Source organism: Haemaphysalis longicornis, unplaced genomic scaffold (genome assembly GCF_048455015.1).
Source record: "Haemaphysalis longicornis isolate Haplotype H1 unplaced genomic scaffold, Haemaphysalis longicornis Haplotype H1 scaffold_50, whole genome shotgun sequence".
NCBI lineage: Eukaryota > Metazoa > Arthropoda > Arachnida > Ixodida > Ixodidae > Haemaphysalis > Haemaphysalis longicornis.
The window spans coordinates 90,778-112,815 of record NW_027526386.1 but is presented as its reverse complement, the minus strand read 5'-3'; the positions used below and the strand labels follow the sequence as shown (position 1 = coordinate 112,815).

Below are 22,038 nucleotides of genomic sequence, written 5' to 3'. Positions count from 1 at the left end.
TGTGGATGCAACCCGGGGTACATCATATCATTTTAAATGCAGAGCATTTCTTTAACTCACGATGTCACCCGTTCTTGGCGTCCGTAGTTGTCCGCATCGCTCGCCTCGACATGCCCGGCTCGGACGTTTCGCTATCGGCGCGATCAACATTCGATAACGCGCCCAGGCACGTTTCAAGGACACTCTCTTCCTTCTCTCGGACTCAACGTGCGCCGAGGCTGCCAATTTTACTGCTGACGAGCGCTCTCTCGTGAGCAGTTGCCACAAGTGCAACAACATTAACCTAACGCAAACTACTTAACGTCGTGCGCCCCCGGAAATGCTCTGCATTTGATCGTGCCCCTCGCGAGGGGGATGTTTCACTGCGTCGCCATGCGAACAGCTTGCCACGCTTTAGTTTCAGTTCCGTTTTTCTGCAGTGGACCCGGGATTAGAAGCACACCTTCATTGTCTCTGAACACGAGAATATATCGGAGTTTTGAGTCTGCTACAAAATGTTCGCCATTGTGTGCATTCATTTTTTCGCTGCAGATCTCAGTGTACCAGCCTTATACAGTATTTCTCGGCCGTGTCCACTTCGCCGGTCGTTAACAGCCTGATTAATTGCTGGTGTGGAGTAGCTTAGGAACATATTTTAGAATCCATGCTGTTACACGGAAACGCCTGGTTGCTTCACTCTATCGTGTTAGGGTCAGCCCTGTCTGTGTTGTGGAGCTTCTAGCCTGGAGAACTGCCGGAACCCTTCTTTCTTCTGTTGCCGCTGTTTGATGTCTGGGTGGTGAGTTATTGAGCCAGAAGCTCTCGGGCATCCCCGTCCACGCAAGTCCTTTTCACCAGGTGGAACTTGCGACAAGCTGGTGACAGCTAGAACCTCTGATCATGCGGTCTTCTGAATTTCCGAATTCATAGCAGTGTCGCCATAATGCAGGGTTCGTGATCCGTTGTATTTCAATTACCCGTTTTTGCACGAACTGCCTCTGTTGCAAATGTTTGCCTGTCGCCGAGTGTAGAGCCACAGTTGAGTCTCTCCAGAAGCATGTCTCCTGCAGTCATTCCTTCAGGTTGTTCGTTATGTATTGACACAACCCAAGTGCCAAAAACAGGCCATCAGATCCAGCTGCTTGATCGGTGAGATCTTCGACTTGCTCATCAGGACATTAGACGTGGTAGTGCCCTCTGCATCTGTAACACGAATGTACGCCACTGCCCCGTAGGCTACTGGGCTAGCATCAGTGAACACATGTAGCACTATTTTCCTTGAAAGTGCAGTTGTAACCAATCGGTAGCAATGTTGCCCATGCATTCTTTCCAGTTCGTTTAGTTCCCAACACCCACGAGGTCGCGGGGTCGATTCCAGGCCATGGCGGCCGCTTTTTTGATGGAGGCGAAGAGCAAAAACGCCCGCGTGTACGAGATTTCGGCGCACGTTAAAGATCCCCAGGAGGTCAAAATTAATCCGGAGCCCTCCACTACGGCGCGCCTCATCGCCTGCGTTGCGTCAGCGCGTTGAACCCTACAATCAATCAATCAAATTCAATCAGTTCCCAACACCAATGCAACCACTTAGTGTCTATATAATGTGGTAGCACGTCGTCCAAAAAAACGTTTTGCTGCCAGAGTTCTTGGAATACATCTTTGGCTAATGGTCAGTGGTGTAGCCATCGAAGTGGATCGTACAGTCGAGCTGCAGTTTTTCACACTGCTCTTTTTGTGCTTGTTCTAGGATAGGGTGCTGCACTTGTCCGTGTGAATCTGAGTTCGTCGCTGATCGGGTTCCATGTTAATCCCAGCACCTTGAGGACACCCGAGAGGTATCTTTGACGCTCAGAACATTGACCGTCGCTAATGTGTTCACTCATTTTATGGCTGTTTATTTCCCATTTATGCAGTTTTATGGAGGCCGCATAAAAAATAGCATTAGCTTGCCTCTAAATCTTCAAGGCTTTTTCTTCATGTTCTGCTGGAGTCAGGAAGTCGTCTACGCACAAACAGTCCGATACACTTCTAGCTGTGACTGGATACTCTCCCGCGTCTCCGTAAGTAGGAGAGGTCTTGCCGTAAGTTCCGAGTGGAACCGACGTCATCTGCCACGCCTGCAGTTTCGGCTTCACCCCAGTAGTTTTTGGCGCAGTCTCGTACCAAAAGAATCTCAAGGCGTATCAGCCTTCTTCTTGTCGTCCGATTTGCAGAAATGCCGTTTTCATGTCTGTAACTAATGCAATTCGGGGCCTCTGAAAGTTAAGCAGTAGGCCAACAAGATCAGCTCGCAGGTTTGGGCCACTTTAAAAATTTGGTTGAGCGACTGTGCGTTGCTCCCGTGCGATGAAACGTCGTATACCACTCGGCGCCACGTTGTGCCACTTGCTTCCCGTATCACCGCTTGGCATGTAGTATATAGGTCGTTGGTCACATCCTCTTCCACAACAGCCTCTGCCATGCCGTCCGTACAGCACTTTCGATAACAATGTAATGTACATACCCGTACAATATACCTACCCGTGCAGGGGAATAGCCCACATTCTACGCCAAGAAGAAGAAGCTGCCAAAACCAAGCGGGTGCGGTTGGGGTAGAGGAAGAAAACGTGCGGGCGAGACGCTTTCCTGGTTCAGGTTGCTGGTTTCCGGGCCTGGATGTCCTTTGGGTCTCCTGGCCGGGGGAGTTCCCCCTGGGCGACCTCTATTCATCCGCAGGACGTGCAATTGGAAGCCCTAAAGCGCAGTGGGGTAGGCAGCATCCCCGTGGCCCTGGTGCCAGTAAGTGGCGGATTCCTCCGGCTGAAAAACCCGCGGGCTGTACTGGCGGCACTTTGTGCGGCTACTGAGAAGTTCGAGCACATTACGGAGGTTCGCCGTTTGGCAAAGGTGGCGTATTCTGCCGATCGTCAGACGAGACCTGTGTCGCTGACCTCTCGAAATTTACAATGTTTGCTTCTGTTCAGGTGAGTGCATTTATCCCCCCTCACCTTGCTTGCGTGAAGGGCATCGTTCGAGGCGTTGATATTCAGATGACCCCTCAGGAGGTACTAGAGCAGTTTTCGGTAGCGGGAGTCACCTCAGTTTACCGTTGCAGCTATGTTGGACAGAAAAACAGGGTGCCAACAGAATCTGTCATTGCTACATTTGTTGGGACGCAATCTCCATCGGAGATTAAAGTATGGCCGTGCGGAACCTCTCACAACGCCAACAGTGCCACAGCTGTTGGCGTTTTGGCCACACATCCCAGGCATGCAAATCGTCTGCCCGGTGTCGCGCATGCGGTGAGAGCCATTCTGTCGAGCTATGCACTGCCCAAGATGCCTAATCTTGTTTGTGTGGAGCGGCACACCCAGCTGACTATTCTAATTGCCCTGCGAGAGTTCAAGAAGTCTAAGTTGTCGAGGTCATGGGTAAGCGTCACTGCTCGCGCGGGGATGCTGTTACCATTGTCAAAGAAAGGACACATGGTTACGCTGGAGTTACTGCCAAACACTCTCCATCACTTGCTGATGCAGCCGTAGTGAGTACCATTGTTGCAGCGGTTGAACAAGCCGTTGCCAAGCTCCAACAGCCTTCCCTCGCTGACCCAGCTTTTGCTTCCGTTGTAGCAGCGGCTGTTGAGAAGGGTGTCTCTTCAGTAATCACCCAGTTAACTTCCACCATAATCGAGTGCGTGTCTCGCACAGTGGTGATTCAGCTGGCGCCATATGTGCAGCCCACTCCCCTTTTGTTTACCTCCTCTCCCCAAGTGATCCAGCAAGTTTCCACCGCCCCTGACGGTCCGCTGCTCTCAGCAGCTAATCTTGCCTCGGATTCTGTTAAAGTCTCGTCTACTCTCGCTACTTCGGTGCGTGGATCGGAACATCCTACTTACGCTGAGGCTGATACTTCGTCTGTTCGTGGTCCTACGGCCAACACAGAGTATTTGCGACCCCTTTCGCCCTCTTCAGACTCGGACATGGAGCTTCAGGCTTGGCCTATAGAGACTGTTCATCAGTCTAGTAAACATTCCGGATCACCTAGTACCGAAACCCTGGTAGTGCAGCCAAAAGCAAAATCCAAGAAAGGTAAATCTGTTTCAAAGCCCAAGGATCAGATAGTAGAGGCTGCAGTTGCTCCAGCCGGTCTCTCTGAATAATAGGGGTTCTAAACGTTATTCAGTGGGATTGTCGCTCTGTTACAGCAGGCTTTGCGGATTTACTTTGTTTGTGCTCCCAATTTTCCCCAGACGTAATTTTGCTACAGGAAACCTGGCTTAGTAGCAACCAAAAATTTGGTCTTTATAATTACCGCACCTTTCGACTAGACAGGCCAACCCGAGGTGGCGGTCTGTTAAGTTTGATATAAACAAAGTTTGCCCACAACGCGAAGGTGTCTTTCCAACTTCAACACCCAGACTGTGGACTTTTAGTGCTGGAATTAAAGCTACCTGGTTGCCTCCCCTTCTCATTGGCCAACGTGTACTTTCAAAGTGGCGTCATTGATTCCAAACCACTTGATTTGGCTATTGCTTCGGCTGTACCTGCCATTATCTTTGCAGGAGACTTTAATTCCCACCACATTACTTGAAGCTTCCAGACAGATTCTTGCGGTAATCGCTTGTTGGATTGGATTACAGATAACAACTTTTCATGCATACATTGGGGTTCTCCAACGTGCCATAAGGGACAAACGCAATCTGTTTTGTATTTAACTATATCTTCTCGAGGTGTTTCAGTGCCTTCTTGGTCGACCGTTGATGGTGGGTCGAGTAGTGACCACATCCCAATAGTTTGTGACATCGGGTGTCCCATCCGTTTAATTAACCGCCAGAGCTGTTCTTTTGTTAACTATAAAAGGTTTCAAACCTCTCTGAAGGAGTCCCTGTCCTCCATGGTCACACAAAATGAAGCTGAATGTGCGACAGGCCTTTGTTCCGCCCTTTCCATTTCAGCTCAGTGGTCATTATTTAAAGTGATGTCGTAGAAGTCAGTATCGCCTAGTCCCTGGTGGGATGAAGAATGTTCGCGCAGCTTTAGACGTATAAAGGCGGCCTGGAAGGAACTTTGCCAGAACCTATCCCCGCTTAACTGGTGCAACTACGAATATTTTTCAGCGGTATTCAAACGGGCTGTTTCTAATGCTAAACAGACTTATGACACAGATCCATCTTTGTGTCTCTCCAAGCCTAACAATAAGCGTGCGCTTTTTCGCTTTCTTTAATTGCGGACAGCAGTATCCTCTCCAGGTAATACAGACTCTGTGGTTCTATCTTCAGGTGAACTCTCAGAGTCCCTAGAGTCGATAGTTCATGGGCTACAAGCTCGTTTTTCATCTTCCTTAGCGATGTCATTTACTCCGCCAGACGTGGTAGACGACTTCATAGAGGTAACGCTCTCAGAGCTCGCGGACGTCATGACTAAATTGACTGCTACAGCTCCTGGCCCAGATGGCATTACAACTGAAATGCTGAAATTATTATTTGACGAGGCTCTCAATCGTTTACTTAACATGATCAATTATTCTATTAGACATGCATGGATGCCCGATGTCTGGCCTCTCGCCAAAATACTTCCCGTACTTAAGAATGCTGGTCAGGGCCTCTTGATTGAAAACGTCAGGCCTATTGCGTTGACATCTAACATGGTAAAATCAATCGAGCGGATTTTGCAGCCGCGCATAACGCAATTGGTGTCCAGTTCTAGAATCTTTAACCCAAGACAAATTGGCTTCTGCCCTAGGTGTTCGATTTGGAATGCGCATATGGACCTTGAAAGCCGGATTAAACTAGCCCGTCGCACTAACCAGTTTTTGGCCCTAGTAACCCTAGATGTAGCAAAAGCTTTTGATAGCGTCGAATACCCTGTGTTGTTGTCCCGGTTACAAGTCTTAAACTTCCAAAGGTACATCATAGCTTGGATTTGTGTATTTCTGAGAGACAGGCAGTACATTTGTGTAACATTAATTGTTACTTCCTCACAGCGGCCACAGTCTTGAGGCGTACCGCAAGGGGCGGTCTTTTCCCGTGTTCGTTTTAACATCCTTGTAAGCGCTATTCCGGTGGTTTCTGGTGTCTCTACATATGTTTATGCCGACGATATTGCGTTTTTTGTATCTGCACCCGATATTCAATCTCTTTAGGAATTATTGCAGTCTTATCTAAACATTATTTCCTCCTGGTTGGACAGCATTTGTCACTCTATGAATCTGAACAAATATTCCTTATTTGTTTTTCCGATCTCAGGTCCTGTTAACATTACTCTCAGTTACCTACAGTGCATAATTCCTCAGGTTCCTTCTTTAAAGTACCTCGGGATTATTTACACCAGTGAACTTGACTGGACCTCACATATAGCCCTCATTGAGGACAAAGGTGCACGTGCTGTTGGGATGTTGAGAAGTCTCAGTCATAGAAAGAAGGGCATGCGCAGAGAGACCCTTCTTATGATATACAGAATGTACGTTCGCCCCATTTTAGAGTTTCGGTGAGTGTTATTCGCTGGGTGCGCCGCGTATCAGCTTCATCGTCTGGTTATTCTGGACCGCCAGGCTCTTCGCTGCTGCTTAGGGTTGCCTAAGAATGCAGCAAATGCAGTAGTTTACTTGGAAGCGCGCGTTCCTCCTCTGCTTAATAGGTTCCGGATACTGACTGTTGAAACTTTTCTGAGAGCTTATAGCTCTGAGGTGAACAGGGAGCAGTTTATCTTTATTGCAGAACCAGGTGCGTTTACGGTGCACCAATGGCCCAGGTCCTTATGTCCACAAAGCACTATGGTACAGAGTTTCCTTTCTCCATTGGGTGTAGCAATAAATCACGTTATTCCATGTACTGACAGGAGTTCACCTCTTTCTATCAATTTCAGGAACATTTTCCCCAAAAATGCTAAACTTTTACCAGCCCGGCTGCTCAATCGTCTTCTCGAAGATTATTTGGCCTCCATGCAGCCAGGGGCTATAATATATGCTGATGCCTCTCAACGAGAAGAAAAATCCGGTATAGGAATATTTTCCCCTTCCCTTAACTGGACGTTTTCGGTTCTTTTGGGTGATTTTATCCCGATATTCTTCGCGGAATTCCTGGCAATTGTCCTGGCGCTACGAAATGTGGATGTTTCAGTTACATCTTCAATCATAATTTCCTATTCTTTTTCTGTATGCTTAGCCCTTTCTTCCCCTAAAGACACTCCCCTTCTGTGGACGTTTCGGTCACTCCTGCCACCTCATTTCACTGAAATTAACCTTCTTTGGGTTCCTGGTCACGCAGGGATCACATTCAACGAGACTGCCGACTCTCTAGCAAGGATAGCACTTTCTGGGCCTGTAGTAGACGTCGTAGAGCCAACACCTTTATTAACAGCAGCTAGGTACCGTAGGATGCTGAAACTCCAAGTACAGCAAGAATCGATTTTATTATCATTAAGAGATTTTAATCATCTTAAATTCTCATGGAAACCTGAATGGTGACCTTCACGCAGCTTAGAGGTGGTTATTACAGACTTACGTTGTCGAGTACCCAAGTTAAACAGCTATTTACACAGGTCTCATTTGGCGCCAACAGCTCTGTGCAGCTATTGCAAAGAAGACGAGTCTGTAGAACACTACCTTTTCACATGCCGACGTTTTTCCCGACTGAGACGTCAGTCCCTGGAGGTGCCGCTTTACAGTTTGGGGATATCCCTAACAGTGCCGGCTATACTATCGTTCGGGGCATCCGAAACGGGGTTCTGCCGCCGGGATATGTGCTCTGCCCTACTGCGCTACATTGAAAATTCGTCGGACCCGCAGAATCGACATGAACGCCTTCACAAGCTCGATCCAGAGCGGACGTTCTGGGTCAGTCATGCTCCTCGTCTTCGTCGAAGTCAAGAGACATTGCTACACAGGCTGCGTCTTGGAGTAGCATTGACTCGGAAGTATCTTCACACAATCGGGCGAGAGGACAGCCCAGACTGCCTTCTGTGCGGTTGTCCTGAGACTATCGAACATTTGCTTAGTGCTTGTCCAAAGTACTCGAGTGAGCGAATGAACCTTGAGACAGCTTTACTACGCTTGGACACTCGCCCTCTGTCCGAACAAAAGATTTTGGGCACGTGGGCTGACAACAGGAACCAAAGCCTAGCCGTTAAAGCCCTGCTAACATTTCTTGGTGACTCCTCTTTGGATTCTCGCCTCTAGGTATTGCAAAATTGAACAGACTGCGAAATAATGTCTGAACAGTTTTTTTTTCATGGATGATAGTCATGTGCTTAAAAGTGAACTGTTGTCATCTGATTCAGCGCCCCATTGTACGTGAGACGTTTATTGGTTTACTGCTTGTACATAGTTCATTTGTCGCTTTCATTGTCATTCCCAATACCTTCCATATTCATTCCTTTTTCTTTCTGTCCCCAGTACCCTCCCCCCAGAGGGAAGTAGCAGGCCCAAGATTAATTTCTCAGGCCGACCTCTTCTCCTTTTTCAATAAACATTTACTCTCTCTCTCTCTCAAAACGATTCTCTTTATGATTGCGATTTGTCATCCTCGCTTTGATTTTTCAGGATTTTTGTTTTCTCAAAACTATTTCCAACCGGTCTAAATTATCTTTCCTATGCGTCTCGTGATTAGATAAGAATTACATTCATTTTAACCATCCTCTGTTGATTGGCCGATCCCCTGATTGGGTATGTGCCATCCCTAAAGGCGCAACAACAACAACAGCAGCACGGGCAGAGAGCGATTTTCTCATATCGGTGCACTTTCGAAGATTAGGCCTGCAAAAATGCATGGTCGGATCTGCGTACGCATCGAGCACCTCCGGCATTCCTGGAAGTGCCGGATTAGTCAGTAACGAGCCTGTGAGGTTACCCTCACCAGCTTTCGGTGTGGTGTCCCAAATTTAAATTATTACTTGTACCCCTGCAATCTGGCCCCTTCACCACTCTGTGCATTTTGCAACGAATTAGAGACAGCTAAACATTTTTCCTCTCCTGCCGACGGTACTCTTCCCTACAAAAACGATACTTGGAAAACAGGTTTACCCGATTGGCCCTCCCACTCTCTGTTCCTCTAATTTTATCGTTTGGGGCGAAGGCACTGGGTTTTAGGCGCGCAGATCATTGATCCGCCGTACAATTAGTCATCTCGGAATCTGGCCGTCTCCCGTGCTAGCCTGAGGCCATGCCGGGATTCCCTGAAAAAGGTCCCAGCGTGTATGATCACAGCTATCCGTGCCTTCTCCCCAACTGCCTCTCCTTCACAAAATTCCCTTCTTGTTTTATTTCTCTACATAATTTTCGTGTTTTCTTTGCAATATTTTTCTTAAGTTTTGATTTTATTTCGGTTTCAACACTTCCTGGTGCTACCTGTCGTGGTTGGGCAGTTTTTTTTGTTTATATTTCCCCTGAACGCCTATTTTAATTTTCATTCCTTAAATTTGTTTCTTTAATTACTACATAATTTCGCTCCGTGAGCGCCCGTTTACTGGGCAATCACCCTGAGTGGGTATGAGCCATATCTTCTGGATATGGCTCATCGAGAGCGAGCTTGGAATGAAACAAGGCGGGTGTAACTCGACACGGCACTGTGGGAAACAGCGTAAGACGCCTGGTCTACGCCCCACAGTGAGGCAAGGTCGTCGCCAGCCACCGCCAAGGTTCCGGGCGTCATCGCCAGGGCTCTAGGCGTCGTCGTCAGCGCTGGGTCGGCCTTCGCTACTGGTTACCGGGCTCCGGCGTGCCGAACGGCGCGTGACCAGCGGCGAGGCGGATCCGAGCCCTTCGACTGACCCGGCTGAACTCCTCTCCGGTGTCGCAACCTTTGGCAAAGCTTCCACACCGTCGGCAAGATCATCACTACGAGGGCGACGTAAGCGACCCGCGTCCACCTCGGACTTAACGTGAGCTCGTTCTTCTATCAGGACGTTTGCCGGGACGTTCGAAGACCTGCCAGTTGAAGGCATTGAAGCATACGGTGTGGATATTTTTCCCCAACGTACCCAGAATGTCTGTAATGTGTTCCGCGTCGCTGTTAGCTTAGATATTGCTTGCATCCTGTGCCGTCATGTACATACAATATCTCCTCATCTGCACAAAGAGCGTTCCGTTGCCGTCGCGTGATCCCCGGGCCATTAATTACAGGCAACACGGTAGATTTTCAGCAGGTCTGGGTATTTCTTGAGACGGTTTGTAAGCTGCACCAAACGTTTTTCAGGGACTTAGCTGTTGTCTTCGTGTTCGATGTTTTCCTTGGTACTATGTTAGGTACTATGTTAGGTAAAACAGATTTTGCAACCTTGCCTGACGCTCGAAAGTATTGTATCACGTCACTTTACGTTGTCACGGCATGAAAGTGTGCCGACATGCACTATGGGCGCAAAAAATGTAGGTTCATTTCCAAATAACCGTCTGTTTCTATAGCGCGTGCTGGTTTTATACCATGCTTTTAACGAGTATGGAGGCTAATTGAGCAAAACGACTCCCCTGTGTGGTAAGCATACAGTAACACGGTGTTGGTTAAAACTTGGAAGGATATTTCGGTACATTTCCGACAGCCATATCTTTCCAATATTCAGATAGGCGTTATAGTAAACATCCACTCAAGAAAGGGAGGGAGGAGGAGAAAAGTTTATTTAACAGCAAAATCGAGCTGATTAGTGGGCGGGCTCATCAGTCTAGAACAATCGAGTCAGAGTAATTCTCTTCCACTCATCGAAAGTCATCCGGAGTAGACCAGGCTTGGTTCTTTGCGCCTGAAGGGGTTGGAAAACAGCAAAGAGCTGCTGAGACATATTCATTGGTTTCGAATTGCGTTAACCGAAAACCGGCACGTATACTATTTATTGCGGTCAGGTATATCAAGCCTTCAACACCCTTATCATGTCATAACTGTTCGGGTTGAGATTCAGTTCGTTACGATAACGAGGGTTAGGATAGAAATTCGGTGCACAAAAGCCGCCTTCGAGTACTCCGAACATCGTTGTCGGCGCCGTTTCGCGGTGGCGTAGCACAAACCTTCTCCCTGCATTTGAATGTGAATAAATCACGCACGCTGTGGATATGTACTCTTGTAGGCAGCTATAAGAAAAGCCAATTTCTGAAGAAGGTACTTAGTGCCTTACAGCCCGAAGAAAATATTCACAAGACCTTTGTGAGCCTCGCAAACATCCACAAAGCGCCCAGGACGTTTGTGAAGGTGCAGAAAAATTAATTTAGTGGTCACATAAAAAAACATTCATCTTATACAAGTCATTAACAACGGAAAAAATAGAAGACAGCTGTTTTATTTCCTGCTGTGCGACCCACTGCTTGGTATGTAGCATTAGACTTGAGTCTTCATACGACCATCTCAAAAATAGTTTAGATAAGCGTGCGAATTTCGAATACTCATCGAAGAGCTCTGAGCACTGAAACTCGCAAATACTCTAGAAAGGACGAGGTACGCACGATCGTCTTAGCGATGCTTTAAGTCGTTCTCTCTCTCCTCGTGGGGTGTAAACTTGTGTGGGATACAGGTTCAAAGTATTCAGAGGTGTCCGAAGCTGGCTGTAAATACGCTTTTTAAAACACTATGGCATCAAAGCGGGGCATTTCTAGAACAGGAACTGCTGCCAGTCACAAGCGGACGACCACGGTGCGAGTGTAGCAGCGGCGCAAATACAGCAGACGACGGCGGAGTGAGTCTGTAAGTCGACGTCAGAGCCAGGGGGCGCCACTCAAACATATCTCATCGCCAATCGCTTCAGCAGCGCTTCACACAATAGCTCGCTGCGCGCACGCTTTGCTGCGGGAGAGACTCGTTTTCGCTTTTTCGCCCCTTACTTCTAACTTTTCTCCAACCTTCTTCCGCATCTGCGTGAACTTCTGCCAGAGGAGTTATGTGCGCACACAAAAACGCTAGATTTTTTTCCGTTAGCCATTTAAACACGAAGTAAATGGTAATTTTAGTATTCCTCTAACCGAAGTTCCGGGTTTCTAGCTTACATTTTCTCCCATGTTGCGCCAAGCGCTTTACATTTACCGGCCTTTCCACTTTCCTTACCCTTTGAAAACCTATCAGGAAAAGAAATTGAACTTTTAAATGCGACTGCATCTCATTCACTCGCCTTGTCCATGCAGCGTCGGCGTCGTTGTCGTCCGCCCCTCCCCCATTCTACTCGCCGCGCGAGCTGCGGTCTCCGCCGCTCACCCCCTCTCCTCTCCGATAGCGAACACTCTCTCGCGAGGGGCATTGGATTGGATTCGACTGGATTGGCTTGGCTTGGCTTGGCTTAGCTTGGATTGGATTGGATTGGATTTGGATTGGATTGGATTGGATTAAAGTGGATTGTGTTGGATTGTGTTGCGTCATAGCCGCGCCACGTTGCGTCATAGCCGCGGCAAGGGGTTTACGGCACGTTTCACGCGATGGGAGAATCAACCTAACGGAAACAACAACGAAACCTGAAGCTATTTTTGTGTGAAAACTGCTCACTTTGTTTTACGCGTGGAATAGTAATTCCTATTAAGCTGCATCGCCATATAAGTACACTGTACTGATCACTTGTCTTGCTCATTGCGTAAAGCAAAGCATTTTCGTTTTTAATTTCGAAAAAATTGCCTCCGTTACAGAGCAGACACTCATTACCAATCATTCACTTCCACTCCTGACATTACCACTACCACTATTTTGTATTTCTCTACAGTGCATGCGTGCTTTATGTAGCGATGCATACGGTCTATCTGAAAAAAAGTAGTTTGCAGTAGTGCGTAAACAAACCACTGGGCTAATGCTTATATTGCTGGGCATTTTCATTTGGTGTAAACCTAAACGTGGTCATGTGTGCACTTGGGAAACGCTTTTCCTTTAGCACAACTTAACCTAACACAACCCTGTTTCTTATATTATAACCCTGCCCACAGAAACAGATGAATACAATCTTCCGGCACCATTTTGGAAATTCTTGCACATAGAAGAAAACTGCACGGTAGTAGAGGCTCTGGGATACCAAACCCAAGCAGTCGGTAAGCGAAGACTTTCTGAAACTTCCTTGTATTGATATGTAATATTTTTATACCTAACGATAATTATTATGGACATTTTGTAGGCAACGACCTGGCATGGCAAAGGGGATGCAAAGTTTACAAAAGCGCATATGAGATGTTTGCTTGTACAGCAACAGGAATGGAAGGAATCGTCTTCAAATAGATCTATCAACACAAAATAACCACGATCAAAAAGGTTTCCATAACAAAAAATGCTTAGCTCTAGCATATTCCCGAAGCGGCATTAATAATGGCGTGTTTGCAAGCCAAAACGCGGAACACGTTTTGTAGCAAGAAAGTGTCGCCAGGAGGAACTAAATATTTTAGCATTCAAAGCAGGTAACAAGACTTAATTCACCAGATTTTGTTCTGTCGTCTTGATACAGTTAGCTTAATATTTAAAGTACTTGTGGTGTCTCACGTTCCTCTAAAAAGCGTCGTGTTTTCCCATTTTTTATCCTGCGTCCAGATTTTTACAGTAAAGGTGCTCATTGCTAGGATTCTTTGCAATTTTGTTTTGGATACGCAAAAACTTGGGTCTCCAATCTCAGCCAGTTGGGTCTGTGCAAAAGGTGATGCGTTTCATTCAATTTTCTGCACTTTAGTTATCAGTACGCGCCATTTTTACAGTCGGTAGCCTATCAGGTAGAAAGAAAGTTCTCTCATGAATTTTCAAGTGTGTGAACAATGTGGGCCACGTCAGCGTTCGCGCAACTGTCTTTTTATCGACGTTCCAAGCGCTTGGGCGTCTAGTTTCCTCCGGCTCCTCTAGGCACATATCGCATCGTTTAGGCAAGCTGCCGCTTTCTATTTTTATTTTTCGTTTTATTCTGTCGTCGGAATGTAACGGCCGCGTGTGGTCGGTGCTTCAGCTTCCCTGATCATGTAACTTCACAGAAAAGAATGACTCAATTTTTTTTATATCCTGACCGCGCGCGTTTCGTCCGCTGCTCATAACGCCATGTTTCTCTCCTGTTCGTGACCATTATGCTTTCGCAATCCTAACATGATTGTCACTGGCTACATGAGGATGTATTTAACTACGAGCGGGGAGGTTCAATCCGAGAGTAAAGGGAGCACGTCCGAAATGCGGAAAGCATCGCTTCTCCTGTTATCAAGGCCCACGAGAGCTACGCTCGCTTTTAGCGATCGTTCGCTCTGCGACCACCACTTTCAATCGTCCCAATGCAGTAATGCTGGGCCAACGCCCCAAGGCCGCCTGCGAAACATTGCATATCGTGTCGAATAATATTGGCGAAAAAGCACTTCCCTGTTATTTCCTCCTGCCCTACCCCGCTCGGTACCTTTTCGCCAGGCTGCCGACCTGAGTACTGTGGGCCCTTAAGCACCGCTTCAATGAAATTATACGAAACGGTTTACATGGTTTGACCAGCCTTTGCAAGCCTAAGACGCCTAGTTTCCTCGTTGATCTGTGGTGGTGTAGGGGGACCTTTCGGATATGCCTTGCTTCCCTACATAGCTTATCCGCGCAGCCGTGGTAATTTATCGGTGCACATATGTGGGATAGTATAGTAGTGCGCCGCGACCCCCGGCACACGAGGCAGGATGGCGCACCGCAAAGTCGTCGCATCGTGCCAGGAGCACTTGTAGGCCCGCCGCAAGGGTCCAAAGGTTGCGGGCTGGCGGTGGGTGCGTACGGCAGGAGTACGGTCCCTCACAATCGTCTACAGAAAGTTTCGTTTGGCCACAGCAGTGGTATTTGGCGACTTGGGAACGCAACGCCATTTGCCACGGTATTTACCTACTCAATGTTCACCCACGGAGGTCTGGTAGTCTAATGAGATCCCGTAGAAAGAACAATTTCACATCCCCAAAATAAATTACTCGCTTTATCAATATCGCAAAGAAAGCCTTACGTCACCTCCAAAAAAATGAATTTCTCCCTTGATTGCCTCGAAGTAGCGAAATATTTTCTTCAATTGCCCCGACAGGTTGTCGCAAAAGCTTTGTGAATGATATGGATTGAATAGAGCCTTCCCTCGTTACTCCTCATTGTCTTTCCAAACTTAAGTTAACGCCTTTTTGCCTTTTCACTGACCAGCAACAATCCCAAAGACAAACTGCTCCCTTCAATATTGCTTTAAACGGCCCATTCAACTTTTCTATCTGGAAAGGGTGATACCTTATTTTAAACCGTTTCAGAGACACCTCACCCTTCGGTCTCGGCTTTTTTGTGCCCTGCAAGTCTTAAACTCTACTCTTAAAATGCCATTTCGGGGCGGAAAAAGTAACTTTTCACAGCATCTTGTCTATTTCATGGAAGCTCCTTCTGCTCGAGGAAAAATATCCGAAAAGAATCTGTGGAGCAGCAATTCTTTAGAACGTTGCTCAGCAAGACGTCCGCAGAAATGTCGGCTCGTGCTGCTACTTTCGCCGCTTCGTCTAACATTCTTCCGCCATTACACGTCCTCTTATCGATATTACTGTAGAGAACACCACTGTTATATGAAGACCCAAACAAGTGGAGACTTGTAGGGGGCGAACATTGGGACTTCGTTCATTTCTGTTATACTTTCTAGCGAAAACAGTAAAAGAGAATGGGTGAGGAAGCCGACGTTCGACTAGGCAGTGGTGTCGAAAGCTAGACCTACGTGGCCGAGGACGGTTTCATACCCATTGAGTCGCAATAACAAACAACAAAATAGGCTACGCAGCTCGTCTATGCAACGCCTGAACAAGCGCGCAGCCAGGAGGAAAGCGAAGATGGCTTCACACAGCCACATAAAGGACACCAGCGAGAACGGCCGCTCTACGAACAATGGAAGCCCAGCAGTACCAACTGAATGATTTCCGTTCACAACCAACATGAAAACTTAGAAGCTCTAAAATTAACGCGGGCTGCAAATATACACCCGTAGTAAAATTCAAAAACGATACTTGCAGACCAATGAGCCCTGAGCGAAGCGCAGTGAAACAATATTGCCACGAACCATGTGAACCGCATGTTCCATTCTTTATGCTTCACGTGTTATCTCCTTTCATAGGGAGAGTGCTTCGAACTAGCGTCACCAGCCTAGAATAATCTTCGTTGATCTACAGTGTTCTGGATACAATTCGACTATTCGAGAAACCCTCGCGCCGAGTAATAAATTCCCGCAGAGCAGATGGCGCGGCATTCAACTCGCCAACGCTCGCATGCGCAAGTCACTTTGTTGAGTGCTGCTTCGCAGCCTGTGTATTCTTTGAGTGGTAGGGGACATAGGTCGGCAAACTCACTCATGAGTGCACTCACACACCCCCCACTCACCACTCACTCGTGAGTGGTGAGTGAGCCTCACCGTCATTTTGGCCTGGTGAGTGCGAGTGCGAGTGAGTTCGAGCGCCACTTACGGTGAGCCCCGTTCAGCACTCGCGAGTACGAGTTCCACTCACAGCGAGCCACGCTCAGCACTCGCGAGTGCAGAGTTCCACTCGCGGTCAACCCCACTCACTACTCGCGAGTACGAGTTGCACTTGCGGCGAGCCCCGCTCACCACTCGTGAGTGCGAGTTCCACTCGCGGTGAGTCCCACTCGCCACTCGCGAGTGCGAGTTCCGCTCGCGCACCGCTCACCACTCATGAGTGGCGAGTGAACGCGCGCTTCCTACGCAATGTGCGAGGCTTACCGCGGTGAGCATCACTCGCTGCTGGCATTCGTCGCAGGAGCTGCTTGCTCTGGTAATTGCTGCTGGCGATATCCAATCGTACGCACAGCCGCTAGTTAATGGAATGACTGCCTTTGGCTTCGGGAATATGTGGCTACTCCCGTTTATAATACAGGCACCATGGAACCAACTATCCAGTGACCTGTTGATTTAGGAATACGATTTGGATGGACGTCTGATGCATAATGCGCCGATTCTCTATCTGTCAAGACTCATTGAGGGGCTGTTGCGCGCACTCTCGCCGAATGATGTTTCTGGCTCACAGCGTTTTGTGTTGAAATTAGTGTCGGTAACGACGTCGCAACAAAGCGATTGCACTTCCCTACCGCTGAGCGCTGCGATGGAGGCATTAGGAAGCATTGTGGTCTAGTGCCGTAGTACTTGGTGCACAGAATTGGCCGGCTTGCTGCAGCTGTCAAATGGCCGGCTGTTCTGAAGTGCAAATTGTGAATTCCCGTTATCGTTTGAAAATGTATCGCAGATTTTCACGGATTGGCGTATCAGAATGGCGAAACGGTTCGGATGGGCGAGTTGCGTGTTGTGGAAGCAGTAGCTCATTTTCGAGGACTTGGCGTATTAAACGTACCAGTATTTGTCATTACTTGTTACGGGGGCGCTGTGTTATGATACTCGATTTCACGCGGACTTGGCGTCACACATCCTTCTACGGCAGTTACGGTGCGTGCCTTGAGGCATGGGATTTGCTCCGGGTGTTTGACACCTGAAAACTTTATCGCTGCTGTTTTATTGCAAACTTCACTAAAATGTTTACGTTTCGTTATGTTGCGGGAATGTTGCAATGTCATATACGCCGATGTGCGTACCTTTCTCAAGTAAACGAAGTTAGCTCGCCTTAGCATCACCTCACATAGTATTTGTCATGATGACTCGCCGACGGCACCCCTTCATTTAGTTCCCTGTCTCCCTCTGAAATTTGTGTATCCTTTCGTGCAGATTCACAAGAATCGTACGTTATGTCTGACACCTCATTCGCCTTACCGAATCGTGGAGTTCGAATCGATGTTGTTGCGCGCATTTCGTAAAATATACAGTTCATATCTTCAGATCGCGAAAGGTAAGATACTCGCTGTTCGCGCTGCTCTGTTGTCATCGAAGGTCATTTGCCATTACGCTTGTGAATTTGCCTGCCTAAGTTGAAATTGGGACCTGGGCTCCCGCATTTTGCTTTTTTCATTCTGTCTGTTCACGGTCGCCAACCAGCTAGTTATGAAGGTGAAATTCCTTCTGATGCTTTATTTTTGTAGTTAGTGTTGTGGTCAGCTCAAACACTGTAGCAACCTGCATGCTTGCTGCGCTCATTCCCTGAAAAGGGCTTCGCAGTCTAGTGTTCCTCATATTTAGTTCCCCGTATGTAGATCGTCGTCCGCGTGCCGATGGCGTACAGCCTAGCGAAGGGGTACTGTGATCCATGAGTCGTGTGACGAATAGTACGCGTTCTCAGCAGTCGGATATCATAATTTGAGAGTGGGTGAGTGCGCGAATGAGTGCGTGCGTGCGTGCGTGTGCGTGTTCACGTGAGTGCGTCTGCATGCGTGCGCGCGTGCGTGCGAGTTCGTATGTGTGTGCGTTCATGTGCGTTTGTGTGCGTGCGCGTGTGTATGTGTTCGTGTGTGTTGCGTGCGTGTTTGTGTGTGCATGCGTGGGCTTGTGTGCGTGCGAGCGTGCGTGTGTGTGCGTACGTGTGCGTGTGTGTGTCCGATGACTTATTCTCCCCGTTATTTCGTATAAACTTTCGACCTGAACTTGTCTCGGTACCCGGTGCGGGCGCACGACGGTGTAGTTTAATGTCAAGCTGCGGTTTTGCTCTGTGGCACGCTGGCGCCGTTTAGGGAGGGGGACAGGACGGGAAGCGGGAGCCAGGCAACTCGTCTCCATGAGGACGCCTGAAGTTAGGTGGCGCCGATAGGACGGTCCACCTCTGACACACGCCAGGAGACGGACCTTCAGTCCCCCGGAGAAGCTTGCATTTTCAAGGTCCGTCTCCTGGCGTGTGTCAGAGGTGGACCGTCCTAGGTTCATCGCAGAAGGTGTGGACGTCATCGCAAGATCAGAAGGCAACAGAAAGGGCTCACTCAATGTATAGGTCCTGTTAACTATGCGGTGAAATGTGGCTTGCGCTTGTTGACGTCTGATAAGGAGGGCTTTTTCGTTGTTGCTCCTGAAAGCGTTTTCGCGCGAAAATCTTTTGAAGCTGTCGCGAAGAATTTCGTCCATGTGGACATAAAGCCTGCAAAAGTAACACAGCGCGCACTCGACATACTGCATGAGCACAACCTGGAAAAACTTGCATCAGCTGTCAAAAAGTCGAAAAAGCCTAATTAGGAAATCTTTTTTACGGCAAAAACGCACAAACCTGAGATTCCTTTTCGTGCAATAGTAACCGAAAGATGCACTTGGCAGCGAGAGGTTTCTACGTTCTTGCAGACTCATTTACAAAACCTGGTGGTGTGCGACCCGTTCATCATCCCGAATTTTGATGAACTTGTTAATTTTCTTAAGGTCTCAAATCCAGGTGCCTGTGGTTTCTTTAGCATTGATGTGCAAGACCTATATTATTCAATTTCCTTTGATGATCTTTTGAAGAGTGTCCGGCTATGTACACACTAAACTTTTTAACACCCTTAAAGGTGCTAAAAGGGTGCACTCAACATTTTGCACCCTTTTTGCACCTTTTAAGGACTAAAACAGTGCTCCAGCACCCAATCATGAGGGTGCCACATATTAAGGGGTGCAAATCTTAACATTTTTACACCCTTTAAGGTGCAAGGAGGGTGTACTGAACATTTTGCACCCTTTTTGCACCTTTCAAGCACCCAAATATTGCTCGGGCACCCCACCTCGAGGGTGCCAAAATTCAGGGGTGTAATCAACAGTTTCATAGGGTGCTACGACCATTAAAGGGGTGCTAAAAAGTATTTCTTCTCGATTGGGGTGTTACCACGGCACCTTATCGTTAGGGTGCCTAAAAGAACGGTGTGTGAATGCAAGCATGCAAAATTGCACAAAAACAGGCTGAATGTTTAAACCGCACATTGCACTATTTCACCGCCCGTTGAGAGAATAAATATGAACTCTCCACATAGACCAGGGGAAAGGCTCTAAAATTGCTGTTCGTAAATTGAACAAAACGTGCTGAATGTTTAAATTCCACTCTGCACTAATCTACTGCTTCGAGTGTATCACAAGGTTCGTTTCGATGTCTGGGTGCACGGGAAGGAAAGGCTACAAAATGCCTCTTGTAGTCCTATAAATAAAACTTTTACGCGAGGCATCGGTGTCCTCAACGAAATCGAATTTACCTAAGAATTTGTTCCCGTATTATTATGCCCCGGGCAAAAATTCCAACAAGACTTTCTTGTTGGGCTCACAGCACGCCTGTGGGGCCAATACGAAGTTCTGTCGGCACTCTATCGTTCCAATAGCCTAGTCTTCCAACAGGGAGTTTAACCTTGATGGCGTTTGTGGGGCCAATAAGAAGCTCTGTCGGCACTCTATCGTCCCAACAGAGTAGTCTTCCAACAGGGAGTTTAACCGTGATGGCGTTTACCGGCTCGCCAACACGATAAGTCAACGCCAACAGACGCCTCGTTCGTAATCAGCGGTGCGAGCGCGCCATCAGACAGAACCGACAGACGCCCTGAAGGTGGTTTTTAGGGCCTAAACAGCAGCGTCTATGTCTGGCATAGACGCTAGACGTCAACGTTTGTGTTCTGAATTTTCCCTTCAGTAAGTAACAGTCAGACGGACGAAAACATAACTATGTGAAGATATGCTTTGGCTCATACCACGGCAAGCGCAATCGTTTGTGGCTGCAGCCTCGGTTGCTCTTCGTCCACAACAAACTGAATCGGCTGTACAGCTTTCTTCGAGGGCGTGTATGCAGGGGTTCTATCTTCCTTTTTTGCGCAGGCCGACGGGGGCGGTCGTGTAAAATCATTTTCGCTCGTCGCTGCCGTAGGGTTGCCACCTTCCTGGTTTTGGACCGGCCCGACCGGTTTTTTAAACAGCGGGCCGGTTGCCGGTCCATATCTAAAACCAGCCGTCATCAGCCGGTTTTTTGGCTTTTGTGCCGTGATTATGCCCGTTTTGGCGTTTTATAAGCGTCAATTCAACAACTAAGACGATAAATACATGTCGACAAGCATAGGCGTGCGCACAGGGGGGGGCAGGGGGGGCGGCCGCCCCCTCTAATCATCTGAAGGGGGCGCCAAATTTGCCCCATGCCTTGCCGATGTAACACATGAAAATAAAATTTCTGCTCAGAAATATTTTGTGTGTGTTGCAATTCCATCACATTGAAATAAAAATTTTATAACAACCCCTCTTTGCACTGCGTTCGCACCGCAAGGCCTTCAGTGAGAAGAGGTCGGGAGTTGCTCTGGGGGGGGGGGGGGCGCAGCGGTAAGACTTTGCCCCCCCAAATTGAGAACTCTGCGCACGCCTATGTCGACAAGCTGCGCAAAGACACGCGAGCAGAGAAAATACGCGGGCGAGCGCGCTGCCTCAGATGGAGGGGGACCTAAGGGAAGAACAAAATAACGAAATTCTACCGCCGCGGTCAGCAATTGCGGTTACTTTTCAGTGAAGCACATGCAGAGCGATTAACCAAGCTCTCAATCACTTTCAGTACAAACGTTATGTTGATTTCTCTCTAAGAAAACACTACAATAAATGGCACTGCATGTTAAAAAACATGGCGTCTCTTTTCAACACAATCCCCCCCCCCCCCCCCCGGAAGGCCCGTTTTTTTTTTTTCGGGGAAAGGTTGTAACCCTACGCTGCTGTTCTGCCTACCTGCTTGCTGTACCTATTACGTCGCCGCCACCGCAAATCCCCACTTGTTACAAACTCAGAGGTTTTCGCACTGTTAGCAGTCGTTTTACACGATGGGTTTGATGCGCCTGACATGCCAGGAGTGACATCGCTTGTAGTATTAGAGCGACGTTGCTTGTCTGCAAGACGGTGCCGGTCAAACAAGCGTTATCAACGCCATAATTCTAACGGCACATTCCATTTATTTCGTGGCTGCCGTGGCTTGCGCAGAAAAGGTCGGGTTGACTGCGATAGCTTTTCTTGAGTCAAATAATGGAGCTTTGGCTCAATCGCTTGCAGCGCTAGCAATGCGGCCTCGTCTGCAAGACCGGTGCGTGAGAAACAAGCGTTAGGACAGCCAGAATTTCAAAAATGCAGCATAAACTAGACCATCGTTAAAGGAGGCGATGACTAGACACAAGCAACAATATTCGTTGACAACTTACGTAAGTATAGAGTTGTTTTAGGCGCCTCGAACACCGCCCGCCGACATAGCTGTTTGTTAACGCGTCTGTTTACTGTTTTGTAGGTCAATGGTTTGATTCCTCGTCGAACGTGTTTTTTTTTTTTTTTTTTTACGTGAGGG

The 22,038-nt window shown here is 47.9% G+C and overlaps 1 long non-coding RNA gene across 1 annotated transcript in view; it reads left to right on the top strand.

Annotated features, from left to right (window-relative positions):
- LOC144140822 (uncharacterized) overlaps window positions 1-22,038 on the top strand; it is a 158,053-nt gene that overhangs the window by 108,137 nt on the left and 27,878 nt on the right. Inside the window, exon 4 of the long non-coding RNA XR_013316359.1 lies at window positions 12,832-12,933. This is a non-coding gene — a long non-coding RNA (uncharacterized LOC144140822). The remainder of the gene's footprint in view (window positions 1-12,831; window positions 12,934-22,038) is intronic.